This window comes from Harmonia axyridis, chromosome 4 (assembly GCF_914767665.1).
Source record: "Harmonia axyridis chromosome 4, icHarAxyr1.1, whole genome shotgun sequence".
Taxonomy (NCBI): Eukaryota; Metazoa; Arthropoda; class Insecta; order Coleoptera; family Coccinellidae; genus Harmonia; species Harmonia axyridis.
Genome location: NC_059504.1, coordinates 19,271,654 through 19,287,005, shown reverse-complemented (window position 1 = coordinate 19,287,005; position 15,352 = coordinate 19,271,654). Strand labels below are relative to the sequence as shown.

Sequence of the window (15,352 nt, the reverse complement as noted above, 5' to 3'; positions counted from 1 at the left end):
AACATTTTTTGATAATATTTGAAAGTCCTTTTTGATATTTTTCAATCCTAAGAAAGTTTCTGTTGAATCCCGACACAATTCTCGCCGATAAATTAAATTCTGAATCTCAAATTTAACTAATAATCGCTGAAATCTAAAATAAGGTACGTATCTTTCCTGTAGTCTCGATAATAATTATTGAAAATCTCCCAGAAAATGCTCTCTGTTTCTTTCTTTAGATACGCGCATCTGTTGGCGCTTGTTCGGCGACCAACGACACACGACAAACCACCGCGTCTTTGACAATTCCAGTAGCGTAACTTGAACTGAAGCGTGCAAAATCGTTGCACGGTGTTACTTTTAGTTGGAATTTCGAAGAAAGTCAGACACGGTGTTTCTTGTGAGACGATCAGTATCACTATCAGAACGGTCTATATTGTGTATTTTTGAAAGTTTTGGCCATCCACTCAGCTTTCTGTTCGTCGGTGACAAAGGAGCTTGAATCGTGATTTAATTGGGGCATGCTAGTATCTTTTTTCTTCAGAGTCTTTGTTACCTTCCATAAGGAACCGCCCGATGGATTGAGTTTCTGAAATTTATTATTCCATTATTGATTTTTATAAATTTGGATTTCTCCTTTTATCAGAAAAGTGATAGAGAATTTATTTTTTTCTAGGGGATCACGAAAACGTTGCCAACGTTTGCGAGTTCTATTCCTAAGTCTAATTGATTCAACAATGGGAAGTGATTCGGCGAATGTATAGAATCTTTTGAATTTTGTCATACGATTCCGTGCGTAAGTGAGACACTCTGAAAATTTCAATAGTTCTTGGTCCAAATATTCATCAGAGTTAATGGCGTTGTTTATGACTATTTTTTTATTGAGAATTCTTCCAGTTTGTAGTTGAACAGACAAAGATGTTTTTGGACGTATTGTTACAGAAGTTTCCGAATATTTCAAATTTTATGATATTATGGTCTCAATTCAACTTGGGTAAAGATTCGATATCGAAACCCTGAAAAAAAGTTACCCAACGTGGTGCACATAAAATATTTCATGCAATAATTTTAAATTGGAAATTTCCCAAATATTGCAAATTATTGGTTTTGAATCGTTACTAACAAACCCCCCCCCCATGAAAAAGACTTATATCCGCCATTGGGTGAAGGATTTTGCTAATGAGATATCTATTGTTGAGGGAGTGGTGTTGTTATACGTAAATAGGTTAGGACTGGGTGAGTAATGTAGATTACAGTCTGGTTTTTTTTTCCTAGATTTTAAAAGGGTTAGGTTAGGTTAGGTTAGAATTTTAAAAGGGTTCTTCCGTTTGTATTATTGTTGAAATTTCCCCAAACACGATGGTATTCTGGTCTCCAATTACAAGAGTTTCTCTGTTATTTAGAAGACTTTCTAAGCAGGTTTCTCTGAATTTATTCGAAGGGCTATTATAAATCCAAATTATTTTAGGACCATTTCTCACTTTTATACCTACATTCTCTATTGAACAATTAGTACTACGTAAAATTTTATATGGAATTGAAGTATGCACGAGAAAGGTAACACCTCCGTTGTGAGTATTATTTGAGCGATCCATTCTAGCCACGTGGAACCCTTTGATTTTAAAATTATCCGACATTGTAACGTTTATAAGAAAAATTTTGATCGGATGTTGTTTTAAGATATACGAAATCTCGTACTCCTTATTACGAACATCATTGGCGTTCAAGGAAGCTAAATTAAGTAGATGTGCTGGTTCAATAGTCATCAAATGCTATCAAGAAAAGAATGGAAAGTTTGAAATTTTTCATAGCCAGATTCGCATCTTGCCAATTTTTCGTTTAAAGTTCTAAAAAAAAAAAGTTTGAGATATTGCTGAATTCATTTTTGAGTTCTGTAAATGCACCTGTGGGTTGTTTTGGAATTGTGTGTTCTTTTTCTCTTGATTTTGACGTTCCTCCCAAGGGTTCTCTTTCGGCAAAGGCATTGGTATATATTTTTTTGGCTGTTTGTGCTTCTTGTTGGAGGTTTTGTGCAATTTCTCCAAAAGGTTTATATTTACTTCACATTTTGTGGAATTTGCTGTGAATGTTTACCACCGCAGTTCACATATTTCGCTGGTGTATCCATTGTTTTTGTACAGTCCTTCGTCAGATGTCCCTTTGCACATTTCAAACATTGATAGGGTCTGAATCTGAAACAGTTTGAGGTAGCATGTCCCCAATTTTAACATCTCCTACACTGCGTCATCTTTCTGTTTGTGTAATGTCGTTCACATTGTACGACGGTTTAGTTAACTACTCTTGACATGTTGTGTCGGGTATCGAAGTGTGTTTTTTTGGTCGGTTATGACTAAGATGTCTAAAAACCTGGTGTATGGACTGATTAGCTTTTGTTTTGCCAATTTTGAGAATATTAGTTAAAGCTTCTGATTGGCAAGGCTAATTGATGTATCCTGTCAAAATCAAAGGAAAAAAGATCGAAATGAAAAGTATGACATTGCGGCGCCGCCACGAAATAAAACTAATATTTTCAATTTGGTCGAATGTCATTCCATTCAAAAATTGACGAGTGCATTCACCATATTTTAAGACATCTTAGTTATGATTAAGTACGCTGGTTCCTTTCATTTTGAAGAAGTCGTATATATTTATGTTGCTCTCCGACAATTCTGCTCTGAGGTCTTCAAGGTTTTGTTCATCATTTAGGCCTCGAACGACGAATGCGTGGGATTTTTGTTCCCTCCTGGTAAATGTGTCCAGGTTATCGGATATGAAATATTTTTTGAGGTTATTGAACGCCTCTTCAGTTTCAACAAAAAAAAAACTAATGATATAATATACTACAGAAATGATTCTGTGAAGTATTATTATTATTATTTGAACTGGGGTCGTTTTGCTTCGGTAAGCCTTCCGGGAACTGCGACCATGCAGATCTTTTGTTCACTACCCTCCTCATTCATAGAAATCCAGGGAGGTCGTCAACGACGTTAATAAAATTGACAACCTCCCTAGGGGCCTTGGTCGTTACCTCTCTGGTATCCAGGACCGGCTTGCCCATGTGAATCGTTCTTAGGCCAGCCAGCTCTGGACACTTGCATATCAAGTGCTCTGCCGTTTCTACTTCCGATCCACAGAGCCTGCAAATCTCGTCTGCTGACTTTCCCATACGGTACAAATGATGTTTGTACCGACAGTGCCCCGTCAGCAGTCCCACCATCACCCGAAGCTCTGCTAGCGACAGCTTCAGGAAAGCTCTGCTAGCGACAGCTTCAGGAACTTTTTGGCGTAGGTAGGTGAAATCTTCACGAATTTCTTTGCCTGAGCAAGTCTAGGAGTGTTAGTCCTACTGTTCAACTCCTATAACTGGACCGCAGCTTTGTATTGGTCTTTTCCTATCCCACAGAAAAGCTCAGGTCCAGCAGGTCTTAACCTTGATGCACTTTTTGCAAGTTCATCCGCTCTTTCATTTCCTTCAACCCCACAGTGCCCTGGTACCCATAGTAGAGTCACCTTATTTCCTCTGGCCAGTTGCTTCATGGTGTTACGGCACTCCCAAGTCAGCAGAGACCCCTGACAGCACGATTCCAGGGATCTCAGCGTGGTTTGGCTGTCCGTGGTGATGTAGATATGCGCCCCCTTGAGGTTCATTTTGAGACACTCCTGGGCGCATACATAAACGGCCATTATCTCGGTATGTAGAATCGAGGGTTCACTTCCCAGGGCTTTAGAGATCCTCAGTCTAGGTCCATATATCCCAATGCCTGTGCCCTTCTCTATTTTTGATCCATCTGCGAACCATATGGATGACTTTTTGTCCAGACGATTTATGAGACTTATTGCACTATGACGGTCATTTATAACCGTTTCAAAGGGCGTTTCAAAATCGTAGGTGGTTGGCATAAGATCTGATGGTTTTGCGAGGAGGTTTGAATCTAGTTGATTCAGTATCCTCATATGTCCAACCCAGTTTCCAGGAAGGAGCTTTCCATTAAGGAAAATTCTTATTGCTTCGAGCATTTCCTCACATGTAGGTGTATGGAATTACTGACTTATCACAGTATATCGTCTGATATTCTTTGCATGGTAGGCCTCTTACTTAGCCTATATTGATCCAGGGCTCTTGTATCAGCCCTATATCAACATGTCTTATAGATGATCTTCAGCATAAGGCACTAGAGGCTGCCTTGGAGTGCTGGAGGATTATCTGAAGACATGTCAGCCCCTTATGAGGTTGGATGTCCGCTAGGGCTTTTCGGAAGGGACCGCAGGTTTTTCTCCGTCGGATCCCTCCTTATTACGCCATTGCGGACCAGCCCTCCCCCTAGAGCTGGTGTTCGGTTTTATAGCCTCTTCATTACCTGGAGGCTTCACCCCCACCTTCTTTACCTCCCCAGTCAGTGAAGTATGATCTTCAGAATGGTTTTGACACCGAATTCGGTGCAAATGTGCCCAACTGAAGATGGGAGATTACGAGTATTTGGAGCTACTTGAAGAAGCAAGTTATTATTTTCCGAGTATTATGTTTTCACGAGTTCCATCTATCCGAAATACCGAATAACATTTTAATCCACTTATTTATAGATTTCTCTTGACATATAAAAAAAAACTGACGTTTCCGCCAGATGTAGCGCTATCGTGGCATGCTTCATTATTTATCGATTTATTACTGGTTCACATAAACATAATTTCGAATAACTTTTCCAAATATTGAGTTCAGTTTTCTCATCTTCATATAATTTTGGAATCGGCACATGAGAAAGAATGCGTAACCTAGCAACTGCAAGGGTATATGTTTTTAAGACCCACCGTCTCGCCTCGAAGTGAAGTGCATCGAGTGCAAGTTCTTTCATTTTCTTTCTCGATATGTGGAAAAACCTAAGTTAGTTATAAGAGAGACTTTTTACTGAAATGTCATAATCTATAACTCTATTTTCTGTACAAATATCAATCTATAAAAGTATTAGTTCTTTAGCTCTATAGTTGTAACAAATACCTTTAAATTGAATAAAGATTCTTTCAAGGCAAATACCTTGAGAATAGGAAAATGATATATTATTATTACATATTATATTTTATCATAAACATCTGTATCTATTGATCGTTATTGTTCGCTCCCTAAGTTGAAAATAGAATAGAATGGCTAATCCGTTCATTCTACCACATCTTGTAGGACGAAATCGAGCGAGATTACCTATTTCAGATTGGCATTGATTTAATGGTTATATTTTATTATTATATGTCCACTGGGAACAGTGGGAACTCTTCTTCCACGGATTTATCTATTATCTGTCAAATTTATGATACATAAAACTTTCCTGCCAACCCACACCCACATTATTCATCAAGAATCACTAAATGATAATTACGGAAGTGTTGCATTATTTTAATAAAAATTCAGTGATTTAGAGAAATATCTATTCCAGTTATTCCTCATCTGCGAAATTTCTTGGATAATAATGAATAAATGTTGAAATGTCTCTAGGTTTTTGCTTTAATAGTTTTGTTATTTCCGAGTTCAAGTCATTTGAAGGTTACATTTAGCGAAATATGTTATTGTAATGAATCAATATTGAAGATTAAGTTTTCAACGATGGCTGCTACATCTAGCGGTAATGTTAGTATTTGGACAAAATGTACGGAGAAATCTTCAATTGGTTCAATTGAAATTTCATTGATACAAGGTACTTCGAATAGATGGAACCCATATCGTTATAATACTCGGAAAAGAGGCTTTCTTTTCTGTAAGTAGCGTTTAAAATTTGTAAACGGTATCGCTTCTCGGCCCTATGGCTAAGATCAAAGTGTAGTATCTGTTCTTATCAGCTTAATATCTGATACGCCCCGCATGCGGGGCCAGTATATTAAACTGATTTTTGGAAATTGACGGCGGTTAGGGGCTTGCTCCACCGCCGTCGCGGGTTGGCCCGGTATTGCAGTACCTCCGGGATCGGCCCACTTTATTTAATTAATATCAATTAGTAATTTATGATTAGTTATTATATTAACACAGACAAGACTACTAAGGTTGTTACTTGTCGTTATGCAAACAATCATCGTATCTCGTAAAGAATAAAATTATGGTAAATTGCGTGTATTGAATAGAATTTCGAAACGAAATGAGCGCTAGTTTTTCCAACACATTTTTCACTATGACTGTATAGCTTTCGAGCAAGAAAAATTTTATTTTCCCGGTCGTGACTTTCCCCATTCTGGAAAGGGTCATGAATTGATCATACATATCAAATTAGTCCACAATGGTCATAACTTAGAATAACAAACAAAAAACTTAATAAAAAACAACTGCTGAAAACTACACTTCGATTTTGGTTGAAAATAGGTTTTTCCGAATTAATGCCGAGTTCATAAAATTTGTCCTTGTTTGAATTGATGAAATGGAAACTTAAGTTTTTCAATTGACGCGAATCATTAATACTTAAATCTTAAATATACAGGCTGTGACATTTAACTTACGTCGTGAATTATCTCAAAAACTATGTACTTAATGTTTCAAATTAGCATTCTTTTATAACCTTGACTTTGATTTATTTCAAGGACAACTTGACTTTTTTGAATGAAAGGTTATATTTTTGGTGCAGATTCTTATTCCTCATAAGAAAAGAGTATTTTTTATATTTATAATAACTATATTTCATTTAAACAGTTGGGAAGAAATTAAAAATAATTTTAATGATCATCATATTTTTATTAATTTCATATATTTTCAGTAACTGTTTGAAATGATGACCTTGGACTTCGATCCATTTATCAATTCTTCTAATAAATGATACATTATATCGATTCAAAGTTTCTGCATCGATATTCCTTCCTTCACTTAGGAACATTTTACGATGTATTAATGAATTATTCTGGGTTACCCCTTTTTTCAGAGTTTCATCTTTTGAAATTACTAATTCGGAAGATTTTCATTATTGTTGGTTCAGATATAGAATTTGGAATTATTAGTGCTGTAGTATAGAGGAGAATAATATATTTGACACTTTTTATACGATAAAAAATTTAGAGATAATTTATTTCAATTACTACATTATACTGTTATAGTCTAAGGGTATAACCTACCCCAGTTTTTGTTATAGAAAATAGCAGATCGATTACGAAATAGTTCAATTCGCATTTGTTGCCTAGCAACCAGTGCAAAATGTAGTTCATTATTATGATGTCGTAGAAAAAACTCTTTTACCGTCATCTTTACAATTTATGTCGAAATCGAAGTAGAACCATAGATTTCTGTGGTTAGTTAAATATTCAGTGTTGAACAGGTGTTCCGATAGATAGCGCCACCTACCGTATATTACTGAAAAGAGTAGTTCTGAATCGGGGAAAAGCACGTTAAAAGCTGCACAATTCATACTTACCTGGCGTAGGGGTTACCGTGATCAACAAGGCGGTTCCCCCGGAGTGAGGCCCTTTCATTGCACTACGATCGGGCTGACCTCTGCGATTATCCCTAATGCGGATAACTCGGGCGCGTAATTTTTGGTAGTCGGGACTGCGTACGCGCTGTCCCGGATTTAATAATAAATATAAGTTCTTACGTTGAATGTAACCATGAAATTTGTGATATTATCGTACGATATTGTCTACAAGATGAGGCAGAATAAACGGATTATTATTAGAAATAGAGAATAGTTATTTATAATACAAGTGCAGAAGGCATTGATATTAGAGATGAGCGATATTTCAAGAACTGTGATTTAATCACTGATATCAGAATGTCACAGGTAGTCACGATTCCGAAAAACGAATACAGAGCGTGACGGGATCACAGTTTGAACATTTCAATCTTTTCAGGGCATAACACCGTCCGTTGGAATCGTAAATTATGAAGGCACCCTGATGCTTTTATTGCTTCGGAACCTTTTTCGACTAATATAATTGCATATTTTTATGACAATCCCAGCATCCGTAGGCAACTTCGCCTGCTTTAGGAAGTATTTTTGTAGGACTAGTAAAACAATAAGGCCCAGTTTCACCAAATGCTTTAGGCCCAGTTTCACCAAATGCTTTAATCTTGACTTAGCTCTTAATTGAGGCCTTAGATCACGATTAATGTAATGTAGCGTTTCACCACACTCCAAAGCGCCATTTAATCGACCAATCGCGATTTAGCACTAATCGGCCATTTTTGGAGGATTATAACCTTTCAAGTTGAGATTAATAATTAATTATTTATCAGTATGGAACTCTTGTCTATGTAATTATTTTTCCGAAAATTTCTAATTTTTGGGTCAATTTTATCAAAATATATGACTATATGTATAGGCTCAATATTTCCCATTTAAAATACACGTAAACTTTGTTTTTGTGTTTTATGAAATTTATTGCAAAGAATAATTTATTGATATGTTTGATTGAAATATTATTCAAGAAGCAGTTAAACTTGTTAATAAAAATAAATAAGTTAATAAAATTACTTATATAGTTTTTTCCAGAATGTGTGGTTTTGTGAAATGGGATAATTTCTTTTTAACTTCTGCAAGTTTCCGACATTTCGAAGCACATCACTCGACATTTTCGGCAAAAATTAACTTTGTTTTTTGTTTACAAGATGACAAATGTTTTGAAATGTTATGAGTTATGAATGAATGACACCTGACACCTAGCGTCAATGGTGGTCATCACTACTAATACGATACAGAACACTTTTTCATTTTCCATTCCATAAATCTTTAATACGTGGTTTCGTAAATTTTCCGCGATTTAGCTGGCAATAATTTTCGTGACGCTATTTGCGCTGCTTCTATCAACTCCAATGGAGTCAGAGAAAACTCGGAATCTGACATTATTTAACTTTATATTATTCAACAAAATAACTACTAAACAATTATTACTAAGTTCGCAATTTTTGAAACAAATCACAAAATTAAATTGACAGATATTTGATTACTTTGAAGTTTCCCTTAGCAACGCAGGTCTATTTGCAGCTTACTAGTTTAAAAATTCAAAATTCATATCGATAATATTCTGACTTTAATTTATTGTAATAATATGTTCTTTCACTATTTAATTGTCGTTTTTCCTGTCACAGAAAAAAATAGTGTATTATACACGGGAAAAATATTAGATTTTAGCTCTCGGTTTTTTGTCTCCCATAACCTCGAGCTAAAATCTAATACTTTTTTCCCTTGTATAATAAATAACTATTTTTGTTTACGAGATGACAAATGTTTTGAAATGTTATGAGTTATGAATGAATGACACCTGACACCTAGCGCCAATGGTGGTCATTACTGCTAATACGATACAGAACACTATATAACTTTTTGTTCACAACGTTGCCAAATGGTTTGACTATTTAAACGCGATTTGGTTAATCGCGATCATCTTCGGACGGGTTGATGCATGGTGAAACAGAAAACACTGTTAAACCTGCTTTAGTAATAAGCGGAGTTTAATCAATCTGGGATCAAGTGCTGTTTGGTGAAACTGGGCCTAAATACTTGCTACAAACAAATAATAACTACTGAATTACTGCATAATTGGTGGTGGCAATAAAATTCTATGCCTATCTTTCATAAATAACCTCAAAGGAATTCTTTCTATATTGAAGTTGCTGACCGAAGCAATAAATGGTACTGTATTAAAAAAATAAACGAAAACACGTCAGAGACATAATAATAATATGCGAAAGAATAAAAACAGGCGAAAGACCAGCAATCTTTGGGCGTTCTTCACAGAAGTTGATGTAAATTATTCTACTTGTAATTTATGCAAGTTGAAATTATCTTTCAAAACCACCTCTTCAAATTTGAGGATACATTTGAAAAATTATTGTATTGAATATTTGAATGAACTCATTTATTATTATTATCGATATCCTTCTGTTATGTTCCTAGCTAAAGTTGAAACAAGGAAAAGAGTTGAAAATTTAAAAAAAGGATGTTTTCATAATAATTTTTCATTAATTTTGCTTTGCCTTGAATGATAATAGTTACCAAGACCAATTCGAGTTGCAAAGATAAACGAACTAAGGTTTGGGTGATTCATACAAATATTAATAACAAGCAACCTAAACAGTGATCACGTCACGCTTTGATTTCACTGATATCATAAAGTAACGTTCACGTTTCACAACGTGATCTAGAAATCGCGGTATCGCTCATCTCTTTGATATTCTTCCACGAGTTCAAAATGAAGAAGAGAATGAACGAGTGGTAGAATGAGCATTCTGTACGAGTATTATACATTATTTTCTCTAATTCATTGCAAACTGACCGTGATAGTAGTACTTTCCACGGTTGCGGTTTCCTTTCTTTCCCAACCACTATTCATCCACACCTGGACATAGGGCTCTTTCAACTCCACGCGTTAGCTTTGGTACCTATAACCCAATTTTTTCCAGCCATCTATGATATCGTCAACGTAGATGTAGATATTAAGTCATATTATCGTAAAATAGTTCTATTAATTCGAAATTTGGACTTATTGGATGGGTATTCGCTGGTTACGTAATCTAAATTACTTGTATCACTTCATCTTACAAATATTTTATTAATTAATTGAATGGCCTTTTTTGAGGCCCCCAAAAATTGCCGTAGTGCACGGTATTTCACGTGCCCATGGCGGGGTATTGGTTTAAGTTTTCAACTAGCAATAATCGCACCTCGGCGGACCTTCATCGGTTACGATATTGCCTCTGCGCAAAGCTGAAGTTTTGAGCTTTCAACGGTGTATTTGAAAGCACAAGAGACGACCTAGTGAGTAATATACAAGCATATCAATATCGTCCACACAGCAAGTTTTCGAGCAAAACCAGCAAATATACTATTTCTAATATTTTGCTGATAATATTATTTAGATCACACTAGTTTATTGTTTACGTAGACTTCTTTAATCCATTAAACTTATGCTTTCGCCGTATTTCGCCATCTCACGGTGCTGCGTGGTACTTTTTAGCGAACTCGTCCGATTGTAGATGTCACTGATTGAGATAATCGATGAACCTAGCTGATATATTCATGTATGAAATAGCTTTTACTTTAAAAGATGAAAAATTCAAACGTTTCGAATATATCCGATCCGAAAAATTAGTTTCTCATTCAAAATGAAAGTTTGGATATAGAAAAAATTATTTTACATTATATCTGTTCCATGGAAATTTCAGTATTTAGAATGTCATAGGTATTGCTTTGTTGAAAGATTCACTGAAAAAGTATAACGTAGGTAATATTCATAGTATTCGAGAATATTCGTTTATTTCTCTTTCGTTTTTCAGGTTCATAAAAATTGCAAGAGAATATTATCTACATTTTTGAAAAATTGTGATTTTAGTAGCTAAGCACTTTTGAACTTCTATTTCATTCAAAATGTCTTCATTTGAAAGATTGCAAACTATTCGAGATGTGAACTGGTCATTTGAATTTTTAAAGATTTTTATGTTCGTACATTACCCGTTAGATGTCGCTGCTTACTTTATTGGATTCAATTTCTGTTCGTCGAATACAATCTTGAATTCATATTGGAATATCAACATTCTATATTTTTTTGTCTGTTTCATTCATAACCAGTTCAACAGCTATATACATGAAGAAGTAAAATACAATAGTACTATCATTGTTTTTTATATGCATTTTTGTTTTTCCTAATGTTGAAAATCCAATATTTAACATGTCATGTTTTCTGAAAAGTTCTTGGAAACTGGAATTGAGCTTTGAATATTTATTAATGCTTTACTCATTCCCTCAGTGTAATTTATCGTGACTCTACTACACGTTGAAAACGTAAACTAGAACGACTAAACCTATACCTTGATTTCTCATTACGATTTATACATTTGAAAGATTTATGAATCATTGATTTAATGTTTTGATCATTTGATCAAATACGAAAATGACGTAGATATAGGAGTTTATAAATTTCAATATTCACAAATGAGTAATAAATAGTTGCAAACATGGAAATAAGTTTGTAGACAATGAATATAATGAAAAGTTTCATCGACTGAGCTGAAATTTTGAAATCCTTTTGGTAATAATGAATTGTGGAGGCTTTGTTAAGTATTTTCCTAATAATATACAACATCCTCGGTAGTATAGTGGTCAGTATCCCCGCCTGTCACGCGGGAGACCGGGGTTCGATTCCCCGCCGGGGAGGATATTTTTTTATGTCTAATTTAGAAATAGAAATCTGCAATCGTTTCTGCCACTGTTGATTATCACGTCCTCGTTTGTATTTTTAATTTATTCATTATTCACATTTGCACATGCAGTTTGCATTATTTGACACAATTTATTTGATTTTTTTTTTTATTTGATATAATGTTCCATACACATGATGAAGAACAATCCTTAAAACTCTTGATAAACAGCAAACTGACTAAATAAGTATTCATTCTGATACCACAGCTTTTTCACATATCATTACACTACTATATAAATCAGCCAACAAATGGATACAAATAAACAGTTATTATAAGTAATACTACATTGAAACAAAGAAATAAATATTAACCTAAGAACTACTATGTATACATATATGTTTAAGAAGCTCATGTTAACATGTTCTGTTAATTTTAGTGCTTCATATATTCTCGCATTCTTTCATTTCTTTATTCATATTCAACATCATTTTTTTACTATTTGTATTTTTAAAAACTTATTATATATTTCCACTCATAGTTTTTTTTTATTACAGAAAAAGGCTACACAAGATGCAGTCTTCCCACTAATGAGATTACTCAAATATAAGTACAAGATATCGACTAATAAAGGAAATTTGACATATCAAGAAAAATAGCACCAAGAAAAGATCCCATTATACTGTCTTCTACATTTTAAGACTATTATGTCGCCGTCATAATGTAGTGACAACTTTTTTGAAATTGTTATTCGACAATCATAATTGTCTTTGATTGAATTGATATATCTATGCAAGATGAACAGAATCTGATTGATGTAAAAAATGTACAATACCATTGAAAAGTATTCAGGAAGCAAATATACATATCGTGAAATTGTTGAATGATGAACACCATCCAGTGAAGATTGAAACCGGAGAAATTACGAAGAAAATAATGAAATTATACACATAATTTGTGAAAATAATTATGGATGGATTAGAAAACCCTTGAAAAATTCAAGTTCATTGAAGGTCATACTCAAATCTCTGAACTTAAAAAAGATACTTCAAAATTATATCTAACACTACGAGTTTTTGAACTAATATGTACTGCATTATGTACTTTGGCTACATTTAAAGGAAACGATCGATACGTTGAACATCTTCAATCGAAATCTCTAATAGTAGTATTGAATTTACCGTCGTTAAAAAACTGTGGATTCTCTACCAATTGATAACCAGAATTTGACTCGACACCTTATCAAAACCCGCACAGTCTGAATATGAACAAGAACTTTGTATTCGCTAAACAGAAAAGATCTGCCGTTAATATGAAGAAGATAATTGGACCCAAGATGGAACCTTGTACCACCTCAAGAGTGATTGAGATCTGATCACATGGGCGCCCGCAGAAATTTTTCTCAGGGGGGGGTAAAATGAACAGTATTGAAAAACGTCCATGATTGTAGTAGGCGACATCAGTATTCCGTTTTTTTTTATTTCTGTATTTATATTCATAAGAGGGGGGAGGGCTGTGCAAAATAAAAAAAAAGATTCAATATCTAGTAATTTTGAATTCTTTGGCAAAAAATTGAACAAAGAAAAAAGCATTACATGTTCTTTCGAGAAACTCGTTTCAAGGGCAGAAATCAAATGATCTAAATAAACGAAGTAATCTTCAGCTGAATCTGCTTCATAATTAGATCTGTACATTTGTCTACCGCAAATTCGTGGTTTTCCAATCTCTATATTGAGACTGAGCAATAGATGATGCTTAGGAAAAATTTCTGTGAAGCATGCATCATCGGAGCGATGTTTTCCACATATTTTAATAATTAAATTTATATGACGGTGAACATCCACAAAATTAATAGAAACACCTTGTAGTGTATTTTGCTATTGGTTCCAATATATTTGAATATTTACTTGCTACCGTCAAACAAACCACAAAAGTGAAAAAGTTTATTGCAGCCCATAACTGAGCAGCTCTTTTTGTTGTTGAGGAATTCATTGAAATTTCTCCAGATTTTATAGCAGAAAGAGTTTTGAATGTAGTTTTCAGAGAAAACTCGCAAAGATTTATATTCAGCTGACCAACGAGTTTCACAAAACAAAGGAATATTTGGAATCAGATTTCTTCTTTAAGTACTCTCTCGAAAAAAGACTATAATGTCCTTAAAGGTGCCAATGCTATTACGAATTTCAGTAATTTTAATGATGTCATTTTTTACTAAATTCAACCTATGGTTGGCACAATGGAAATAAATTACTTTCTTGTATTTATAACCTTGTGCTACAAGTTTGTCCAAATTCAAACCAGATTTTTCTATAAACTCAAGGATTGAAGCAGCTATGCAATCAGCATTCAATTTGTTCAATTGTACGATTCCAAGAAACTCTTCATTCACTGTAAACATTTCATTTTGCTCATGTACAGGGTGGGCAAATAAGCGAGGTAAGCGGCTATATCTCAGGAACCACTCATCGTAGATACTTGCGGTGAAAAATTTTACCACTAAAGTAAACAAAAGAAAACACTGGAAATTGTTTTGAAGTTCATACCTCCACCGCTAGGGGGCGTAATAGCTATCGTCGAGTAGACAAATGCATTTTACTCGAAAAATTTTCATATTAAGTTGGAAAAAAAATATCATCACTGCGAACCTTGGAAAATTCTCTATCTGTTTGAATTGTCACTTTCGATTTTGCGACATCAAATAAGGGTGGGGGAAAGATAGAAATCTGACTGATTGAAATGACTGTAACTTCAGTTTGGCTCAACATTTTTGAGCAAATTAAATTTTATTTGAGAGACAACATCTTGGTGATTAAAGAAAAAATATACTCATGATGAATTTGATTCAGCTGCTTCCGATAGGGAGCGCTAAGTCAGAAGTTCATTGTTTTGTTCATTTTTCTCTGAAATTTCAAATGTAATGATAGGATTTTCTTAACAGAAACAAAAATTTCATTGAATTTGCATGAAAAAACCGGAAGATCGCAAAGCGATAATTTCAGGCGTTCTGAAGTTATGGCCGAAAGAAGATATTCTTCAACTGATGCACTGCGAAAAACCAAATTGAGTCTTCAAGTTCTAACAGAAACAGAAATCCCATCAAATTTGTATGAAAAAACCAAAAGGTCGCAAAGCGATAGCTTCAGGGGTTCTGTAGTTATGGACGAAAAAAAATATTCTTCAACTGATGCACTGCAAAACTAAATTGTGTCTTCTTTCGGCCATAACTCCAGAACGCCTGAAGCTATCGCTTTGCAACCTTTTGGTTTTTTCATACAAATT

General features: G+C 34.5%; 4 non-coding genes and 1 pseudogene across 4 annotated transcripts; 3 read left to right on the top strand and 2 right to left on the bottom strand.

The window, feature by feature from the left end:
* Positions 1 to 2,775: 2,775 nt before the first annotated feature.
* LOC123679383 lies at positions 2,776 to 2,850 on the bottom strand (annotated as a pseudogene).
* A 2,899-nt stretch (positions 2,851 to 5,749) lies between these two features.
* On the top strand, positions 5,750 to 5,940 carry LOC123679372. The gene has a single exon (XR_006747387.1). It is a non-coding gene; the product is annotated as a U2 spliceosomal RNA (small nuclear RNA).
* Positions 5,941 to 7,344: 1,404 nt separating this feature from the next.
* Positions 7,345 to 7,506, top strand: LOC123679361. Its single transcript, XR_006747377.1, has one exon. It is a non-coding gene; the product is annotated as a U1 spliceosomal RNA (small nuclear RNA).
* A 2,998-nt stretch (positions 7,507 to 10,504) lies between these two features.
* LOC123679384 lies at positions 10,505 to 10,645 on the bottom strand. Its single transcript, XR_006747395.1, has one exon. It is a non-coding gene; the product is annotated as a U4 spliceosomal RNA (small nuclear RNA).
* A 1,372-nt stretch (positions 10,646 to 12,017) lies between these two features.
* Positions 12,018 to 12,089, top strand: Trnad-guc. The gene has a single exon. It is a non-coding gene; the product is annotated as a tRNA-Asp (tRNA).
* The last annotated feature ends 3,263 nt before the right edge of the window (positions 12,090 to 15,352 follow it).